This window comes from Somniosus microcephalus, chromosome 2 (genome assembly GCF_052327205.1).
Source record: "Somniosus microcephalus isolate GS21.2 chromosome 2, FLI_Smic_1.0, whole genome shotgun sequence".
Lineage (NCBI taxonomy): Eukaryota > Metazoa > Chordata > Chondrichthyes > Squaliformes > Somniosidae > Somniosus > Somniosus microcephalus.
The window spans coordinates 66,357,573-66,379,269 of record NC_140988.1 but is presented as its reverse complement, the minus strand read 5'-3'; the positions used below and the strand labels follow the sequence as shown (position 1 = coordinate 66,379,269).

At 43.9% G+C, this 21,697-nt stretch overlaps 2 protein-coding genes across 6 annotated transcripts in view; one reads left to right on the top strand and one right to left on the bottom strand.

Moving 5' to 3' along the window:
* The window catches only part of idua (alpha-L-iduronidase), a 485,317-nt gene that overhangs the window by 383,308 nt on the left and 80,312 nt on the right, over positions 1 to 21,697 (bottom strand). The gene's annotated exons all lie outside the window — the stretch shown is intronic.
* Positions 1 to 21,697, top strand: part of LOC147122745 (sulfate transporter-like) — a 69,031-nt gene that overhangs the window by 17,513 nt on the left and 29,821 nt on the right. Inside the window, 1 exon segment of the mRNA XM_086010033.1 lies at positions 13,341 to 13,414. The gene's annotated coding sequence lies outside the window, so the exon portion shown is untranslated.

Below are 21,697 nucleotides of genomic sequence, written 5' to 3'. Positions count from 1 at the left end.
ACAAGACCTGGACAACTTTCAGGCTTGGGCTGATAAGTGGCAAATAACATTCGCGCCACACAAGTCCCAGGCAATGACTATCTCCAACAAACAAGAGTCTAACCACCGCTCCTTGACATTCAACGGCATTACCATCACCGAATCCCCCACCATCAACATCCTGGGGGGTCACCATTGACCAGAAACTTAACTGGACCATCCACATAAATACTGTGGCAACAAGAGCAGGTCCGAGGCTAGGTATTCTGCGGCAAGTGTCTCACCTCCCGACTCCCCAAAGCCTTTCCACCATCTACAAGGCACAAGTCAGGAGTGTGATGGAATACTCTCCACTTGCCTGGATGAGTGCAGCTCCAACAACACTCAAGAAGCTCAACACCATCCAGGACAAAGCAGCCCGCTTGATTGGCACCCCATCCACCACCTTAAACATTCACTTACTCCACCACCGGCGTACCGTGGCTGCAGTGTGTACCATCTACAAGATGCACTGCAGCAACTCGCCAAGGCTTCTTCGGCAGCACCTCCTAAACCCGTGACCTCTTCCACCTAGAAGGACAAGGGCAGCAGCGCATGGGAACACCACCACCTCCAAGATCCCCTCCAAGTCACACACCATCCTGACTTAAGATATGTATCGCCGATCCTTCATCGTCACTGGGTCAAAATCCTGGAACTCCCTCCCTAACAGTACCTTCACCACACGGACTGCAGCGGTTCAAGGCGGCGGCTCACCACCACCTTCTCAAGGGAAATAAATGCTGGCCTTGACAGCGATGCCCACATTTCATAAACAAGTAAAAAAAAAAGTGCATGGGAACATCATCACCTGCAAGTTTCCTCCAAGTCAAACACCATCCTGACTTGGAAGTATATCGCTGTTCCTTCATCATCACTGGGTCAAAACCCAGGAACTCCCTCCCTAACAGCATTGCGGAAGTACCTTCACTTCACCGACTGTAGTGGTTCAAGACGGCAGCTCACCACCACCTTCTCACGGGTAATTAGGGATGGGCAATAAATGCTGGTCTTGCCAGCGACACCCACATCCCATGAATGAATAAAAAAAGTTTATGCGACATTGTCAAATGCCTTCCTGAAATTTGGGCAGCTAACATCCACTGTCACATCCTTATTTACCAAATCTATAACCTTCTCAAAGAAATGTAATTAATTGGTCAGGCACAACCTGCGTTTTCTGAAAACATGTTGGCTGTCTTTAAATCAGACCCTGACCTTCCAGATGATCCTATATATTTATCCCTCATCAAAGTCTTGACCACTTTCCCCACAATCAAAGTAATGATATCAAGCACATTATCTGCCCTTTTGTGAAAAACATTAGAGCTGACCTCTTGATCTTCTCAAATTGATCGAGTTTTTTGATGAGGTAACAGAGAGGTTTGATGAGGGTAATGCGGTTGACGTAGTATATATGGATTTCCAAAAGGCGTTTGAAAAAGTGCCACATAATAGGCTCGCCAACAAAGTTGAAGCCCATGGAATAAAAGGGGCTGTGGCAACATGGATACAAAATTGGCTAAGTGACAGGAAACAGAGAGTAGTGGTGAATGGTTGTTTTTTGGTCTGGAGGAAGGTATACCGTGGTGTTCCCCAGGGGTCGGTTCTAGGACCACTGCTTTACATGATATATATTAATGACTTGGACATGGGTGTACAGGGCACAATTTCAAAATTTGCAGATGACACAAAACTTGGAAGTATAGTGAACAGTGAGGAGAGTGTTAGACTTCAGGAAGACACAGACAGGCTGGTGAAATGGGCACACATGGCAGATGAAATTTAATGCAGAAAAGTGTGAAGTGATACATTTTGTTGAAAGAATGGGGAGAGGACATATAAACTAAATGGTACAATCCTAAAGGGGGTGCACTAACAGAGAGACCTGGGGGTATGTGTGCACAAATCATTGAAGGTGGCAGGGCAGGTTGAGAAAGCAGTTACAAAGGCTTGCGGGATCCGGGGCTTCATAAATAGACGTATAGAGTACAAGAGTGTGGAAATTATGATGAACCTGTATAAAACACTGGTTCAGCCCCAACTGGAGTACTGTGTCCAATTCTGGGCACCATACTTTAGGAAGGATGTGAAGGCCTTAGAGAAGGTGCAGAAAAGATTTATGAGAATGATTCCAGGAATGAGGACTTCAGTTACATTGACAGACTGGAGAAGTTGGGGTTGTTCTCGTGGAGCAGAGAAGATTGAGAGGAGATTTGAGAGAAGTGTTCAAAATCATGAGGGGTATGGACAGAGTAGATAGAGGGAAACTGTTCCCATTGGCAGAAGGGTCGAGAACCAGAGGACACAGATTTAGGGTGATTGGCAAAAGAACCAAAGGCGATGTAAGAAAAAACTTGTTTACGCAGCGAGTGGTTAAGATTTGGAATGCACTTCCTGAAAGGATAGTAGAAGCAGACTCAATCTTACCTTTCAAAAGGGAGTTGGATAAGTATCTGAAGGAAAAAAAATTGCAGGGTTACAGGGAAAGGGCAGGGGAGTGAGACTAGCTGAGGTGCTCTTGCAGAGAGCCGGCACGGACTCGATGGGCCAAATGGCCTTCTTCTGTGCTGTAACCATTCGATGATTCTATGATTCTCATACTCCCTCTTTGTTTGTTGGGCCTCTCCTGAATTATCTCCATTAGACCAGTTAAAGAAACTGGACCGTGCCAATTCTAATGAGGGGTTTCAGCAAAAACCTATCTTTCAGAAGCTAACTGATATGCTTTGCATTTCCAGCATTTTCTGTTCTCAGGATTTGCAGCAATTATAATTTTTCTTTTAACCCAGTTGGACACTTTGACCAATTCCTCCTGGCCTGTATCTGCACAGTAGAGACAGGTACCATAGATTTTTGAAAATAATGGTTACTGGAAAATTATCTACTTTTGCGTGGTAAATGCTTTATGTGCTGTAATATTCATCTTTATTTGCTTAAATACAAACATAATGGATAATTCCTCAGTAACATATATATGTTTAAACACTATACAAATGATTAACATTGAGCAGATTATGAACAAAATCAGAAAAAGTGAATGTCAGAAAGATCGTGTTTTATATAAACACTACCTTGAAATGGAAAAATTTTACCCTCGTCACATTGTAATTTGTTACCTCTAAAAGGCTAGATTTGTATTTAGCTATGCTAAATATTTACTAATTACTTAGTTACCAGAAACAAATATTTAGTGGTTCACTACCATAGATACTCACATATGAGGCAATGCACGTCTAAGATAATCCCTCAAAAATCCGTGACGTTCTTAAAAGCTGGGAATCAACGTTACAAAGACAAATCCTACCAAAATTATCACCATTCACAAATACATTTTTCTATTATTTCTCATTTCAGCCATTGCATTGCTATCAGCTGCTCTTGTCAGCTATTGTTATGCTATTTGATTGCTGTGATATTTAAATAGAAACCTTCCCTCCCAATGTTAGTCCTGGCTTCTGTGCTTGATTTTGAATCTCCTACCCATACTGATTTTAAATATCCTCTCCCTGTTCCTGCTGGATTACCACCAATTTGAAGTCAACAGGAGGAACCTGCTCTGAAATACAGAATTGAAAGCGATAGTTTTCATTTAAATATCCCAGCACCTGGACGAGCAGAGCAACAGCTGATAGGAATGTAAGAATGGGCTTGCATCATTTTTCCAGTTTTATTCCTCTTTAATTGCCCTTTTTGCAAAGAAGTGATAGTGGCCCAGCAGTGAACTGAAAACAGAACTCAAGCCATCTACTGTACACAGAACAGATCAAATCTTGATCCTGGAATGTGAACCTACAAATCTTCACTTGAGAAATGGTAGAGGAGCAGAGCAACAACTGACAGCCAGCTGATAGCTAAATAGCATTGGCCGAGAAATTCCCTACCTTAGTGCCACCTGTTTGCGCCGCTATCATGGCGAAAAATGGCAGCTACCACACTAACGCCCATCTTTGGCGTGGGACTCAGCGGACGCCATTTTGGTGAGGGCCTTAACGCTGCCGATGCAAATGGGCAGAGAGTGACGTCAGTTGGTGTGCAACGCCGACTTAACGTCACCCTTTGCGAACTTCGACCTCAGCGCTGGGTCATAAGCTCACTCTGAAAAGCAAGAGTTCAACAGACTGAAAGAGATGCTGTCAGCACTTCTTAAAGGGACACATATATCTTTCAGGTAAGTTTGCATTTAAGCTTTTGGACTGGATTTTTTTTATTTTATTGAAGTAGTGGTTTGGTGCAATACATGTTAAAAGGTTTTAAGTGTGCAGGGAGTGCTGCTGGATGCTTGAAAGGCCTTGGATGGTAAAAGAAGGCCTCTGAGAAGACAGAAAATGCTGGAAATACTCAGCAGGTCAGGCAGCATCTGTGGAGAGAGAAACAGAGTTCACGTCTCAGGTCGAGATGCTGCCCAACTTGCTGAGTATTTCCAGCATTTTATGCATTCATTTCAGATTTACATCATCCACTCGCAGAGAGAAGAGGGGGAAGCAGAAAAGGAAGACGCAGAAGGAAGGATGCAACCCAGACAGCCCCTTTCTGGCCAGGATATCCGGGATGGAATCATCCGCCTGCAGTACCAGTGACCACAACCCCAATTCCCCTTTCAGCATTTGTCCCACATCTTACCTTCCCTCTGTTACTGACCATCACAGCATCCTCTTGGCCAGTGCTGAAGTAAAAGCCACCACAAAGCAAACATTCCAATACAACTTTATACATCTATCCATCCAATATGACATCAAGAAATCAACTCATCACCATTATGCATTCACTTAGTGACTATCTTGTGTGTGCCTTTGCCTATCCTACTGATCTTATGCGTGCTACCCTGGTGGCTGCCGCATGGCTGGTGGAAGGCTGCTGACTTTCAGTGGAGGATACTGCAAATGGCCTTGCTGGTCGACCTTGAGGAGCTGGTGGCTGTGAGTGTGAAAGCAAGTGACTGATTCTTCTTCTTCACTCTCCTCTCCCTCTTGTTGGTCAACAACTGGATGGGCAGGCTGGATTTCTTGGGAGTGTGAAATGAGGAAGGCACAAGGGCGGAGTTGTAGTGAGGGAGAGTGGGAAAGCAAGAGGTGCATGCGAGGAGGAGGATAACGCATGAGAATAATAGCATCCTGTATCCTTTCTGCCCCGCCGCTGGCCAAGGGCTCAGCCATGCCCCTGCTAAGAAAGGCCCGCACCGTCTCCTCCAAGGGGGTGAGGTGAAGCTAAGAATGGGAGGTGTGCCTCGTGTTTGATATAGATTGTTGGTAGGTGAGTGATTGGGGGCGTGGAGTTGGGGCAGGGGGGTGGGAGTCATGCATTGAGCAGTGTGTGACGCTAGTGGAGCAGTTAGTAGGAGACGGCTTTTGAAGATGCATTCACTGACCTTGACCATTGGTCTGAGGTCATGAAGCTTCTTTGGGCACTGGAGCCAGGTTGTGGGGGCGACACTGCTGGCAGTGATGGCCTCGGTGATCTGGTCCCACATCCTTCTTTCTGGAGGGCCTCCTGGTCCCTGTGGGTAGAGGACCTCTCTTGCAATGTTGAACCCCTGCACAAAGCTGGAGTGCTGCGTGTGAGACCCTGGGTGCTCCTTCCCTGGCTTGTTGAGCCACTTGTGTTCGTGCTGATGCACTTTTCCCATTTTTTTAGGTCTGGAAGGCAATTCAGCTTTAAGAGCTGAAGACTCCCATTTGGGAATTCTTTTTAATGTTTTTTTTTCAGAAGGCAGTTGAGCTGTAAGGGCTAAAAAGTGCCTATTTTTACATGGTTTTTATTTTTTTCATTTAAGAAGACAATTCCCCTTTAAGAGCTTTCTGAAATGACTTGTTTTGAGAACAGGCTGTTCTTGCTGCAATCACTCTACGGCCACGCTACATTGGGGCCTCCGGCCGGGACGAACGCCACCAGAACGGCGTTGCACAGCAAGTTTAGCGCTGGGCTGTTAATTAGCCGCCAGCGCCAGTTAATCGGTCCTGCCAGCACCACCATTTTCGGCAGCCATTAACACCGGCAGCTTTTTAGCGATATTGAATTTTTAGCCCATTGTCTCTTCTGGCTTCAATCCAGACTTCAGTAAGGGGAGCCAAAACTAAAGACAGGAGCTGGGATAATTAAGTATCAGTGCTACTGGAGTGGAGCTTGCTTCTATCTGTTGACTGTTAACTGTTGCTCCATTCCCCAACAATTCAATATTTAACTATTTCCCAACTCCTGGCTTTGAGTCAGACTCTCGTTGCTGATTTTAAAATTGGATGGACTGCAGCAGGAAAGATAGTGGCCTGTAATTTGTGGTCAGTGACAAAGTAAAGGTGCTCACCGCTGACCTGAAGAAAAGCTGCCCACAAAAATCTCATGCGCTCTGTGGTAAGATGTTTGCCTTTCTCGACGTGCATTTGATTGTAGCACTCTGTAATGGTATTTCCCAGCGAAGACCTGCAGTGACGTCAACAAGCTGTCAAAGCAGCTAATCACATTAAAGAAGTCTCACAGGCAGCAAACCAAGAAATGAAAAGCAGCTTTTATCAGGACTTTTTAAACATATTAGAGAGAGTAAAATAAAGATTGGGACTTTCACATGGGGATATGGTAGAAGCTGAAACATCATGAACAAACTTTAAAAAAAATTAAAGTTTTAAAAAAGTTGTAATTTTTAATCATAATGGAGAAATTTGATACTCCACAAATATAAAAATTAATTTTGCAGGGCCAGAACGGTTGTTTAGCAGTCAATTTGCTGTTAAAATCCCAGTAAGACCTATTCTAGCAAGGCATTGTAGGAATCGACAGATCCCTAACTGAAGTACTGAGGTCGAGTCAGTCCAATAATAAAACAAAGTTTAATGTAAACTAGAGAACAAACAATGGCATGCAGGAGAAACAATCAACAGGTCTTTTCTTAATGCTGGCTTCACGAGCTCTGAACTGGGAACCTCCCAGTCTGATGTCATGACGTCATCACGTTTCCCGCCGTTCGGGACGTCACGTGACCAACGTGATGACGTCATCGCGCCGGTTCTGGGACTTACCCAGAACTGGCTATTTACATACAGTAAACAAACCTAGGTGCTGTAGCACTCTGTTAAAGGCAGTTATACAGTTATACAGGAGTCCCTTGGTGGCTTTGCCACAGCATAACATTTAATGGGGTATTTAACAGCGATATTAGTCCGGAAAAGCCCAAGCTTTCGTCAGTTCCACTGATTGCCAGCTATGGGGGAGGGGTCCACAGTGCAGCCAGTGTTGGAGCAGTGAATAACTGACTGCAACGTCAGGATTTTACACGTTTAGATGCGCATGCGCTAAATTCTGAAGTTGCGGTCAGTTCGCCGGCATTAGCCACCCCAAAATCTGGGCCAATGTCTGCAAATAAGGAACCGCCATACTTTTAAACCCAAATAGAGACGTCGTTTTTTCTCCTTTATGTAAGTACATATATATATTTATAATTTATTCACCTTTTTGGCCCCGTGTTAGTAGCACCAAACTGTTTTTTTTCAAACAAGTTATAAAGGTTTTCACAAGATAGATTCAAAAAAAAGTCCGCCGCCTTTCTGAAGTTTAAACCCCTACTGTCTCCTCATTACAACACAGAGCTATTTCTTAAATAAGTCAATTGTCCTGGCCTCAGGTACTCATCCTGAAAACCTGTTGCTGCTGTTGATCAACCTGTGTGTAAATTAGTCCTGGCATCTTTCCTAAATTTGCCCCGCACAACTCAGAGCTTGTGCCCTTTTGTCTTACAGCACTGCTATGGTCTTTAAGTATTGTTTTGTGTTTACTTTATGTCTCTATAAAGTCCCCTCTTAGATTACTGTTTTTTTTCCAAAGCTAATGGATGTCAAGGCCTTAGAGAGGGTACAGAGGAGATTTACAAGAATAGTACCAGGGATGAGAGACTTCAGTTATATGGAGAGACTGGAGAAGCTGCGATTGTTCTCCTGAGAGGGGAGATTCAGTAGAGGCGTTCAAAATTATGAGGGTTTTTGATAGAGAAGATAGGGAGAAACTGTTTCCACTGGCAGTAGCATCAGTAACCAGAGGACACAAATTTACAGTAATTGGAAAAAGAACCAGAGGTGAGATGAGAATTGTTTTTACGCAGCGAGTTATGATGATCTGGAATGCACTGCTTGAAGTGGTGGTGGAACCAATTTCAATAGTAACTTTCAAAAGGGAATTTGAAAAATACTTAAAGGGAAAAAAATGTGCAGGGCTATGGGGAAAGGGCAGACTAATTCGATAGCTCTTTCAAGACCCGGCACAGGCACAATGGGCCTCCTTCTGTGCTATATGATTTTATGATAGGAGACAGATAGTAATGGTGAACGGATGTTTTTCTGACTGGAGAAAAATATGCAGTGGGGTCTCCCAGGGGTCGGAATTAGGACCACTGCTTTTCTTGTTGTATATAAATGACCTGGACTTGGATATAGGGAGTACAATTTTGAAGTTTGGGGATGATACAAAACTTTGCAACATAGGGAGTAGGAGGATATTAGCAGTCTTCAAGAGGACTTAGCTAGGCTGGTCAAATGGGCAGACAAATGGCAGATGCAATGTAATGTGTATAAATGTGAAGTGATGCACTTTGGGAGGAACAACATGGAGAGGCAGTATAATCTAATGTATACTATTTTGAGGGGGTGCAAGAGCAGAGATACTTGGCGGTACATATTCGTAAATCTTTGAAGATGGCAGGGCACGTTGATAAGGTGGTTAAGAAATTCATAGAAATTTACGGCACATAAGGAGGCCAGTCGGCCCATCGTGTCTGCGCTGGTCGAAAAAGAGCTATCCAGCCTAATCCCACTTTCCAACTCTTGGTCCGTAGCCTTGTAGGTTACGGCACTTCAAGTGCTTATCCAAGCACATTTAAAATGTGATGAGGGTTTCTGCCTCTACCACCCTTTGAGGCAGTGAGTTCCAGACCCTCACCACCCTCTGGGTGAAAAAATTTCTCAACTCCCCTCGAATTCTTCTACTTTAAATCTATGCCCCCTGGTTATTACCTCTCTGCTAGGAGAAATAGGCCCTTCCCATCCACTCTATCTAGGCCCCTCATAATTTTATACACCTCAATTAAGTCACCCCTCAGTTCCAAAGAAAACAATCCCAGCCTATCCAATTTTCCTCGTAGCTAAAATTCTCCCGTCCTGGCAGCATCCTTGTAAATCTCCTCTGTACTCTCTCGAGTGCAATCACATCTTTTCTGTAATGTGGTGACCAGAACTGCACGCAGTACTCTAGCTGTGGCCTAACTAGTGTTTTATACAATTCTAGCATAACCTCCCTGCTCTTATATTCTATGCCTCGGCTAATAAAGGAAAGTATCCCGAATGCCTTCTTAACCACCTTATCTACCTGTCCTGCTACCTTCAGAGATCTGTGGACATGCACTCCAAGGTCCCTCTGTACCTCTACATTTCTCAGTATCCTACCATATATTGTATATTCCCTTGCCTTGTTAGCCTTTCCAAAATGCATTAGCTCACACTTCTCCGGATTGAATTCCATTTGCCACTTTTCACCCACCTGACCAGTCCATTGATATTTTCCTGCAGTCTACAGCTATCTTCCTCACCATCAACCACACGGCCAATTTTTGTATCATCTGCAAACTTCTTAATCATGCCCCCTGCATTGAAGTTTAAATCATTGATATATTGCACACATAGCAGGGGACCTAGTACTGAGTCCTGTGGAACCCCATTGGAAACAGCATTCCAGTCACAAAAACACCCCTTGACCATTACCCTTTGCTTCCTGTCACTGAGCCAATTTTGGATCCAACTTGCCACTTTCCTTTGGATCCCAGGGGCTTTTACTTTTTTGACCAGCCTGCCATGTGGGATTTTGTCAAAGGCCTTGCTAAAAAAAATTTTTTTGATTCATTCATGGGATGTGGGTGTCGCTGGCAAGGCCAGCATTTATTGCTCATCCCTAGTTGCCCTGGAGAAGGTGGTGAGCCGCTTTCTTGAACCGCTGCAGTGTGTGATGAAGGAACACACACAGTGCTGTTAAGGAGGGAGTTCCAGGATTTGACCCAGCGACAATGAAGGAACGGCGATATACTTCCAATTTAGGATGGTGTGTGACTTGGAGGGGAACATGTTCCCATGCGCCTGCTACCCTTGTCCTTCTAGGTGGTAGAGGTCGCGGGTTTGGGAGGTGCTGCCGAAGAAGCCTTGGCGAGTTGCTGCAGTGCATCTTGTAGGAGTGAATGTATAAGGTGGTGGATGGGGTGCCAATCAAGCAGGCTGCTTTGTCTTGGATGGTGTCGAGCTTCTTGAGTGTTGTTGGAGCTGCACTCATCCAGGCAATTGGAGAGTATTCCATCACACTCCTGACTTGTGCCTTGTAGATGGTGGAAAGGCTTTGGGGGAAGTCAGGAGGTGAGACACTCGCTGCAGAATACCCAGCCTCTGACCTGCTCTTGTTGCCAAAGTATTTATGTGGCTGGTCCAGTTAAGTTTCTGGTCAATGGTGACCCCCAGGATATTGATGGTGGGGGATTCGGCGATGGTAATGCAATTGAATGGCAAGGGGAGGTGGTTAGGCGCTCGCTTGTTGGAGATAGTCATTGCCTGGCACTTGTGTGGCGCAAATGTTACCTGCTACTTATCAGCCCGAGCCTGAATGTCGTCCAGGTCTTGCTGCATGCGGGCATGGACTGCTTCATTATCTGAGGAGTTGCAAATGGCACTGAACACTGTGCAGTCATCAGCGAACATCCCCACTTCTGACCTTATGATGGAGGGAAGGTCATTGATGAAGCAGCTGAAGATGGTTGGGCCCAGGACACTGCCCTGAGGAACTCCTGCAGTGATGTCCTGGGGCTGTGATGATTGACAGCCAACCACTGCAGCCATCTTCCTTTGTGCTAGGTATGACTCCAGCCAGTGGAGAGTTTTCCCCCCGATTCCCATTGACTTCAGTTTTACCAGGGCTCCTTCATGCCACACTCAGTTAAATGCTGCCTTGAGGTCAAGGGCTTCACTCTCACCATGTTTGGACCAATGCTGTAATGAGGTCTGGAGCCGAGTGGTCCAAACTGGGCATCAGTGAGCAGGTATTGGTGAGTAAGTGCTGCTTGATAGCACTGTCGACGACACCTTCCATCACTTTGTTGATGATTGAGAGTAGACTGATGGAGTGGTAATTGGCCAGATTGGATTTGTCCTGCTTTTTGTGGACAGTACATACCTGGGCAGTTTTCCACATTGTCCATATAGACTACATCAAATACTCTACCCTCATCAACCCTCCTCGTTACTTCCTCAAAAAATTCAATCAAGTTAATCAGACACGACCTTCCCATAACAAATTAAGAAAGTGTATGGGATACTTGGCTTTGTAAATAGGGGCATTGAATACAAAAACAAGGAAGCCATGCTAAACCTTTACAAATCACTGGTTAGGCCTCAGCTGGAGTATTGTGGCCAATTCTGGGCACCACACTTTAGGAAGGCTGCCAAGGCCTTGTAAACGATGCAGAGAAGGTTTACCGGGATGGTACCGGGGATGAGGGACTTCAGTTATGTGGAGAGATGGAGAAGCTGAGATTGTTCTCCTTAGAACAGAGTAGGTTAAAGAGAGATTTAATAGAGGTATTTAATATTATGAGGGGTTTTGATAGAGCAAGTAGGGGTAAACTGTTTCCTCTGGCAAGTACATCGGTAACCAGAGGTCACAGATTTAAAATTATTGGCAAAAGAACTAGAGGGGAAATGATGAGAAATGTTTTCACACAAGAGTTTTGTTAAGATCTAAAACTCACTACTGTTCCTGAGAGTGGTGGAATGAGCTTAGTTTGTAAAGGAGCTTCTCACATGGTACTTATCAAAGGTCACTTAGAAGACTAAATACACTGTATCATATGGGTTTCCTCCACTCTATCAGTTTGGAATATCAACTCCTCAAAGTCTGAACTCAGTCAAGTTATATTCTTCGAAAGCAACGTTGACTGTCATTTATTAGGTTATTTTCATGCAAGTGTTTCTGATTTTTGGTTCCACTAGTTTTCCAATTATTGAGGTCATGCTAATAGGTCAATATTGATCAGTATGGCTTGATCATCTTTCTTCAATATGGGAACTATACCTGCCTGTTTGTGGCTTTATTTTTTTAAAAATACCACAGCTGAATTAGTCTGGTGAACAGCCAAACTCCAGCTCCCTCTTGTGGACAACAGGCTGATTCTAACAAAAAAGCTATACTAAAAGCAGAAAATGCACACGTTACTTCCACAAATATCCCTTACATGGAAGAAAATCATGGTTTGAAGTGATTTAGATACTATGACGTTAACATTGTATGTTATGTGTGCATGTCGTTATAGAAGCATATCTGCAGCTAAATTTAAAAAAATAATTACACCAATACAGTATAGTATTAATATATTCCTGCCCCAAGCACCTTGTAATCAAAGTGTTCATAAAATATACATGTGAATGTAAACTCTTATCCTCTTAAACTCTTATAAATTGGGGAAAAGTACCCTTGTCAGAATATTCTAAGAACTAAATGGAGGTACAGACCATGTATATGCTCAGGAAGTAAAATATTGCTTGCACCAATATGTAAATCACACACCTAGCTATGTAAGTTATAAAACTTAAGTAAATTTATGCCCTAGAAGTTGTAGTAATTATGTTCCCAGTATAATTTATAGAAAATAAATCTATCTACATTGAAAATCTCAAAATTGACAGATTATCCATAAGGATTTTAATGTAAATAAACTAACAAAATAAACAAAACATGATATACTATAATCATTTTAAAAATTGCAGTTTACTAAATTACGCAATTACCTGAGTATTCAAGAAAAAATACTTCCTTTAAACCAAACATTTCAAACTGATGCACTGATTCTAACTGTAAACAATATTTTGTATTTTTAATTGCAAGGTGCATCATGAACGTCAAATACTTTAGGAAATTGTATTGATCTACAGATATATACTTATGAACAAACAAGCAACAATGTTTGATCTGTAAATAGCCCGCACCCCACACACAAACTACAAATTTTCTCAGTTTTGGAAATAACCAACACAACTTAAAAACAGATTAACTGTGGGATTTTACTGTGCACAATTTGGCTGCCACATTTTCTTATATAACAGTGATTAGACCTCAAAAGTAATTCATTAGATATGAACATTCTGAGGATGTGATAAGGTTCTTCCTTTATTGATCAATTGGTCCCAAGTCTTCATGTTGCTGTGCTAAACTTTGATGAGAGCTGAAATTAACTAGTTTATGGTTCGTTAATGTTTGTTAATCAGTAACTGTCTAAACTTTAGTAGTACTAACTTCACATTTCTTCTAAACAGAATAAGGTGCTGCAGACTTAATTGTACAATAATCCAACAGCTAGTCATTAAGACAGAACACTCTGCTGCAAGAAGTAAGTATGATTTCCTTTAGTTCATCTTTAATTATTGTAATACTATTTAGCAACCATATTTGTGCTAGAATTTACACAAATCTTATATTACAAGATAAGGGTAGGAGAAATATTTTTTTAGATAATATATAAAATTTTGTGCGTCAGTTACTGCATTTTTATAATAATATTATGCCTATTGCATGTGTCAAGTCTTCGTTTATATCTGTCGATATTGTGACAGTTGATTCTGTTTGTTTAAAACTAGAAACTACTGTTGGTGATATTAGCATTCCTCTGCCTGCTATTTCAACGGAGGTGTTGACTCATTTAAAATAAACAAGTTAAGTCCTGTGTTAAAATAGTGGGCACAGCAATACTATACAAATGCATCAAGTACCCATCCACTAATATTGCGCACAGTTCTTTCTCTTTTTCTTCCTTTTCAATGAATTATTTGCCAATCATATTACACAAATTATTCTCCCCAATTTCAATCCACCGAAAAACCCATGTAATTATTGTACCAAGAGCAAAATGTTACGTACCCACATGTCAGCAGAATATTGCTGAGATAGTTGTCTTGACAGTTCTTCATCCACTACAATGCCGCTAAAAATAAAAAAAACTTACAAAATAGACTAAACCTTACTGATAAACTTGGCTCCAACAACTTTCTTTGCCCTTCTACAAACAGCACAGTGCATCCCACTGTGGGATCAAGAGGAGCACGTCTGCTTCTCCTGGGTCCATAAAAATAAAAAATGAAAGTTTGGGGCCATTTTTGAGCAGCCTCCAGCAGTCCCTTTAAGGATCGCTGGTTCGGCCACTCAAGACCTGGTACAACTAGGTGGAGCAAGTGAAGCAAAAACTCCGCCTATTTATATCTGAATTTCTCATTTGAGATCCTACAACTGGCTAGGACTCCAATTTGCATTATTAAGGACCGAACTCCTGTTACAGGCAGGCATCCTGGACAACTAAAAGTCGCCTGAGCCAATATGACGTCCAGCCCACTTCCAGTCCAGGTCGTGTGCGACAGATCGCAATGCGAAATTTAGTAGCATCTCTCACTGCTGCTCATAGTGGCACTGTGCAGGCTCTAGGCTCATCCATTTTCTTCGCCTTGGAAAGGCTAGGGGACTACACAAATTACTATGGCCGCGATTTGACAAACCTCGGCGGGTCCGTGGCAGGCAACGTTGGTGGCGGGTCCTGACACCGCTGCTGTCTCCAGCCTGCTCTGTAGAATGAACATACCTTGATTGGGCTTGTTAAGCCCGCCCAGCGTGTTACCCAACCAATTAGAGGAAGCGGGTCTGGTGACGTCATTTAATAACACGTCATCAGCCGTATTCCTTAAAGGAACCATGACCGACCTTAATTTGACATTTGTGCTGTCAGTGTTCTACAACATTGAGGTGCTGCAAACACTGACAAGCACTGCACAGAGGTGCAGGGCTACACCAAAGTTCTCCCATGACAGCGCACAGGGAGGTCATCTTCCCTTCCCATGGGCAGAAGAGACCTCCCCAAGAGATCAACCAGCCTGGTTGTACATTGCAGAGGAGGTCACAAGCAGGGATGTGGTCAGGAGGTCCTGGGTGCAGTGGCACAAACATTTTAATGATCTCAGTAGTTCACGAAACATTAGTACAAAGCCACACTCAACCTCATCTTGCTGTGCCACTCATCACATTCCCATCATTCTGCCTTCCCTACCCTACTCCTGCACATCCTTACTCACACCAACTTACCTTGCACCTCCACCCATCCCTCTCTATCTATATTATCACTTCCCCATCTCACTAGCCACCCCTCACATTCACCCTCATCCTAGTCCAATCATACCAACTAACAACATACAAGGGTAGGTACTTGGTTTGTTTAGCCAATGTTCATGTAAAGTTTCTGTTAATGTGGTGTCAAATTTTAAAACCGTTACTTTCAACACTTTGCGTTCTTGGACAGGTGTGTGCGCACCTTTTGGAAGTGGCTTAGTGAGTTGCAGTGAATGGTGAGACGTAACGGTACCCCCCTCAATGGTGATGAGTGTGAAAGGAATGGCTTGGGCATTGTAGGGATGCTTTATGATGTTGGTGTGAGGTGGTGCCAACCTGGCGTATCATGTGGCAGCCAGGGTGTACAGCATCAAGTGAAGTAAATCTGGCCATGGTGAGGCCATCCCTGGCCTCCCAGGCAGCAATGTGGTCGGGTGCTGACGCCCTGTGTCCTGTGCAGTATCAGTTGATTGCGGAGAAGGTTGGTGTTGTTGTTGGTGCTGCTGGTGTGTCTGGTGATGCTGGTGTTGGGGCTGATCGTGGTGGGATTCTTCTGAAGACCAAGGTGAGAAAGTTTCAAGGGCGCCCGTGCTGATGGAATAGATGGCAGGTGAAATAGAGATGACAAAAGCGATTTGTCAATGTTGGGAGAGGTAATGAGGTCAGACTGGATGAAGACTTTTGTAAAGACTTGCAGCATCCTGAATTTGTCGTGGAAATGCAGTTTAGAGAAGCTAGTGGTTAAGGGAACATATCTCAATCAACTGGGAGCTTTAACTTGACCTTTGAAGCTGTCAACTCATCAGCTGATTCAATGGCGACTGACCTCCCGCCTCAGCTCCACAGGTGAGGTTTAGGTGCAGCGGAATACCGGTGGGCGACCTGTCAAATCCAAAAAGCTGGGAAAAAAACATTGATAGGTGACTGTAAACAAGCCACTAATGATTTTAATTGCCTCCCCCGCCACTGCCTGTCGGGTCTGCTCAGCGCTGGCAGACCCGACGTTGGGAAAGTGCAGTGTCCGTGTTTTGACAGCGGGTTTCCGACCCACTGTCAATCATTTTAAATTTAACAGCTGACCCGTCACCCATCCCGTCCACTGAGCCTATGATTCTATGACTTCAGCCATTTCACAGATCTCCTGCAGATCAGTGGGAGAGCTGAGTTGCAGCCCCATGCCATTACTGTTTGCAATTCAGCAAAAAAATCTAGGCTGACACTTCAGTGCAGTCAAGAGGGAACACTGCTCTGGTGGAGGTGCCGTCTTTCAGATGAGACGTTAAACCGAGGCCCTGTCTGTTCTCTCACATGGGCGTAAAAGATCCCATGGCACTATTTTGAAGAAGAGCTAGTGAGTTATCCCCAGAGTCCTGGCCAATATTTATCCCTCAATCACTGTAATAAAAAAAAGCTGGTCATTATCACATTGCTGTTTGTGGGAGCTTGCTGTGCACAACTGACTGCCACATTTCCTACATTACAACAGTTCACCATCTCACCCCACCCACCCTTTTACGCAGTACTACACTTCAAAAGTAGTTCAAAAATTGGCTGTAAAATGCTTTGGGACGTCCTGAGGTCATGAAAGGTGCTATATAAATGCAAGTCTTTTTTTTATGGCCTTATCTGCAGGGTATTTCTTTAGTAGCTGCTGCCCTTCCATTGTCTGATGTACATCAGTAGTTGGTGGGAATAGTTCAGTTGAAGTGCTGGTTAATTGTGCAAGATGAACCAGACAGCCACAATACAGGACACTCCCTCTGTTCTGTACTGCAGAAGGCCCCCAGACCTGTCTAGGCAGCGGAAACATTATTTAAGTGCTTCTAATGTCTGCTCTATAATGACTCTTGTGGCTCCACGGCTCTGGTTGAATCTCATTTCAACAGGGAGAGTGTGGGTTTACAGGAGGTGGCATGAGCCACATGTGAAATGAATAGCCCGTGACGCCAAGCAGGCAGCCTCTGACATCTTGTACGGCGTAAAAGGGGTGGGGTGGGGGGGGTGAGTATAAAGGTATCATGGCTGCTGTCGGGATAGCAGGCACAGACCTGCATAATCTACTGACGGTGACCATAAACTGGCTGAACATTAAGGGAGTGAAAGGCCTTATGGTTTATGAAGGCTGCTGCCCTGAGGGCAGGAGCCCTGATGGTTACATGGGTGCAGTTATTCACACCTTGTATTTGAGGGAAGTAAGCAACGTTTGCAAATCCCATAGCCCAGCCCTGTTGGTTCCTGGTGTTCATGGAGAACGCGATATAGGAACATAAGGAACAGGAGTAGGCTATTCATCCCTTAAGCATGCTCCGCCATTCAATGTTCTGCATCTCAACACCATTTACCTGTCTTTGCTTTTGCCAATATAAATACAATGGTACAATTTTAAAGGGGGTGCAGGAACAGAGAGACCTGGGCGGTTATCTACACAAATCCTTGAAGGCGGAAGGACGAGTTGATAAGTCTAATAAAAATGCATATGGGATCCTGGGCTTTATAAATAGTGGCATAGAGTGCAAAAGCAAGGAAGTTAGCTAAATCACTGCTTATGTCTCCGCTAGAGTATTGTGTCCAATTCTGGGTACCACACTGTAGTAAGGATATCAAGGCCTTCGACAGGGTGCAGAGGAGATTTACCAAAATGGTACCAGGATGCGGGACTTCAGTTATGTGCAGAGACTAGAGAATCTGGGATTGTTCTCCTTAGAGCAGAGAAAGTTATGGGGAGATTAAATAGAGGTGTTCAAAATTATGAGGGTTTTGATAGAGTACATAAGGAGAAGCTGTTTCCGCTGGCAGGATGGTCAGTAACCAGAGGACACAGATTTAAGGTATTTGGAAAAAGAACCAGAGGAGAGATGAGAATTTTTTTTACGCAGTGAGTTGTTATGATCTGGAATGCACTGCCTGAAAGGGAGGTGGAAGCAGATTCAACAGTAACTTTCAAAAGGGAGTTGGGTAAATACTAAAAAAGGAAAGATTTGCAGGTTTGAGGAAAGAGCAGAGAAGTGGGGCTAATTCGGTAGCTCTTTCAAAGAGCATAGGCACGATGGACCGAATGGCCTCCCGTGCTCTACGATTCTTCTGCTTGATAGCCTTAACTAACAAAAATCAATCTTTCAGTCTGGAAAGCTCCAACTGGCCTAGCACATAGCCTTTTGCAGAGGAAGTTCCAAATTTCTACTACCCTTTGTGTGAAAAAGTACTCCTGATTTCGCTCTGAATGGCCCAGCTTTAATTTTAAAATTAAGAAACAATAGAGGTGCAATTAAACTACTAGGTGTGTTCTATAGGCCAACTAGTGGGAAGGATATAGAGGAGCAAGTTTGCAGGGAACTTACAGAGAGGTGCAAGAACTATAGAGTAGTGATAATGGGGGGCTTCAATTATCCTAATATAGACTGGGATAGTAATAGTCTGAAGGGCAGAGAAGGGTAAGAATGTCTACAGTGTGTCCAGGAGAACTTTCTTGATCAGTACGTTTCGGCCCAATGAGTCATAGAGTCATAGGGTTATACAGCACAGAAAGAGGCCCTTCGGCCCATCGTGTCCGCGCCGGCCATCAAGCCCTGTCTAATCTAATCCCATTTTCCAGCACTTGGTCCGTAGCTTTGTATGCTCTGGCGTTTCAAGTGCTCATCTAAATGCTTCTTGAATGTTGTGAGGGTTCCTGCCTCTACCACCCTTTCAGGCAGTGAGTTCCAGATTCCAAACACTCTCTGGGTGAAAAAGTTTTTCCTCAAATCCCCTTTAAACCTCCTGCCCTTACCTTGAAACTATGCCCCCTGGTTATTGGCCCATCTACTAAGGAGAAAAATTCCTTTCTATCTACCCTATCTATGCCCCTCATAATTTTGTACACCTCAATCAGGTCCCCCCTCAGCCTTCTGTGCTCAAAGGAAAACAACCCCAGCCTGTCCAGTCTCTCTTCATGGCTGAAGCGCTCCAGCCCAGGTAACATCCTGGTGAATCTCCTCTGCACCCTCTCCAATGCAATCACATCCCTCCTATAGTGTGGCGACCAGAACTGCACACAGTATTCCAGCTGTGGCCTAACTAGCATTTTGTACAGCTCCACCATAACCTCCCTGCTCTTATATTCTATGCCTCGGCTAATGAAGGCAAGTATCCCATATGCCTTTTTAACCACCTTACCTACCTGTCCTGCTGCCTTCAGGGATCTATGAGGAAGGAGGCATTGCTGGATCTGGTTCTGGGGAATGAGGTAGGTCAAGTGGAGCAAGTGTCAGTAGGTGAACATTTAGGGAACAATGACCACAGTATCATAAGGTTTATATTAGTTATGGAAAAGGACAGGGAGCAATCTAGAGTAAAAATACTTCATTGGAGGAAGGTCCATTTCAGTGGGTTGAGAATGGATCTGGCCCGGGAAAACTGGAATCAAAGATTGGCAGGCAAAACTGTAATCAAACAATGGGCTGCCTTTAAAGAGCAGATGGTAAGCGTACAGTTGAGGTACATTTCCACGAGGGGGAAAGGTAGGGCAACCAAAGTCCAAGCTCCCTGGATGACAACAGAGAGTAAGATGAAGCAGAAAAAGAGGGCGTATGACAGATGTCCGGTTGAGAATACAAGTGAGAACCAGGCTGAATATAGAAAGTTCAAAAGGGAAGTGAAAAAGGAAATAAGAGGGCAAAGAGAGAGTATGAGAATAGATTAGCAGCTAACAGAAAAGGGAATCCAAAAGTCTTCAATAAGCATATAAATAGTAAACGGGTAGTAAGAGGAGGGGTGGGGCCGATTAGGGACCAAAATGGAAACCTACGCATGGAGGCAGAGGGCATGGCTGAGGTACTAAATGAGTACTTTGCATCTGTCTTTACCAAGGAAGATGATGCTGCCAAGTCATAGTGAAAAGGAGATAGTTGAGATACTGGATGGGATAAAAATTGATAACAAGGAGGTACTAGAAAGGCTGGCTGTACTTAAAGTAGATAAGTCACCAGGACCAGATGGGATGCATCCCTGGATGCTGAGGGAAGTAAAGGTGGAAATTGCAGAGGTACTGGCCATAATTTTCCAATCCTCCTTAGATAAGGGAGTTATGCCAAAGGTCTGGAGAATTGCAAATGTTACACCATTGTTCAAAAAAGGGTGTAAGGATAAACATAGCAATTTACAGGCCAGTCAATTTAACCTTGGTAGTGGGGAAGCTTTTAGAAACATTAATCAGGGACAAAGTTAACAGTCACTTGGACAAGTGTGGATTAATTAAGAAAAGCCAGCACGGATTTGTTAAAGGAAAATCGTGTTTAACTAACTTGATTGAGTTTTTTGATGAGGTAACAGAGAGGGTTGATGAGGGCAATGCGGTTGATGTGGTGTATATGCTTCCAAAAGGCGTTTGATAAGGTGCCACATACATAGAAGATAGGAGCAGGAGTAGGCCATTCGGCCCCTCGAGCCTGCTCCGCCATTCAATGAGATCATGGCTGATCATCCAAATTCAGTACCCTATTCCTGCCTTCTCTCCATACCCCTTGATCCCTTTAGCCTTAAGAAATATATCCAACTCCTTCTTGAATATATTTAATGAATTGGCCTCTACTGCCTTCTGTGGTAGAGAATTCCACAGGTTCACCACTCTCTGGGTGAAGAAATTCCTCCTCATCTCTGTCCTAAATGGCCTACCCCTTATCCTTAGACTGTGACCCCTGGTTCTGGACTCCCCGACCATCGGGAACATCCTTCCTGCATCTAGTCTGTCTAGTCCTGTTAGAATTTTATAAGTTTCGATGAGATCCCCTCTCATTCTTCTAAACTCCAGCAAGGACAAGCCCAATCGACCCGATCTCTCCTCGTACGTCATTTCTGCCATCCCAGGTATCAGCCTGGTGAATCTTCGCTGCACTCCTTCCATGGCAAGAACATCTTTCCTCAGATAAGACGACCAAAACTGCACACAATACTCAATAATAGGCTTGCCAGCAAAGTTAAAGCCCATGGAATAAGAGGGACAGTGGCAGCCTGGATACAAAATTGGCTAAGTGACAGGAAACAGAGAGTAGTGGTGAACGGTTTTTTATCAGACTGGAGGAAGGTACACAGTGGTGTTCCCCAGGGGTCGGTACTAGGACCACTGCTTTTCTTGATAATATATTAATGGCTTGGACTTGGGTGTACAGGGCATAATTTTGAAATATACAGATGACACAAAACTTGGCAGTATAGTGGGCGGACATGTGGCAGATAACATTTAATGCAGAAAAGTGTAAAGTGATACATTTTGGTAGGAAGAACGAGGAGAGACTAAAGGGTACAATCCTAAAGGGGGTGCATGAATAGAGAGACCTGGGGGTATATGTGCACAAATCGTTGAAGGTGGCAGGGCAGGTTGAGAAAGCAGTTAAAAAAGCATACGGGATACTGGGCTTTATAAATAGAGGTACAGAGTACAAAAGCAAGGAAGTTATGATGGACCTTTATAAAACACTGGTTCAGCCTCAGCTGGAGCACTGTGTCCAATTCTGGGCACCAGACTTTAGGAAGGATGTGAAGGCCTTAG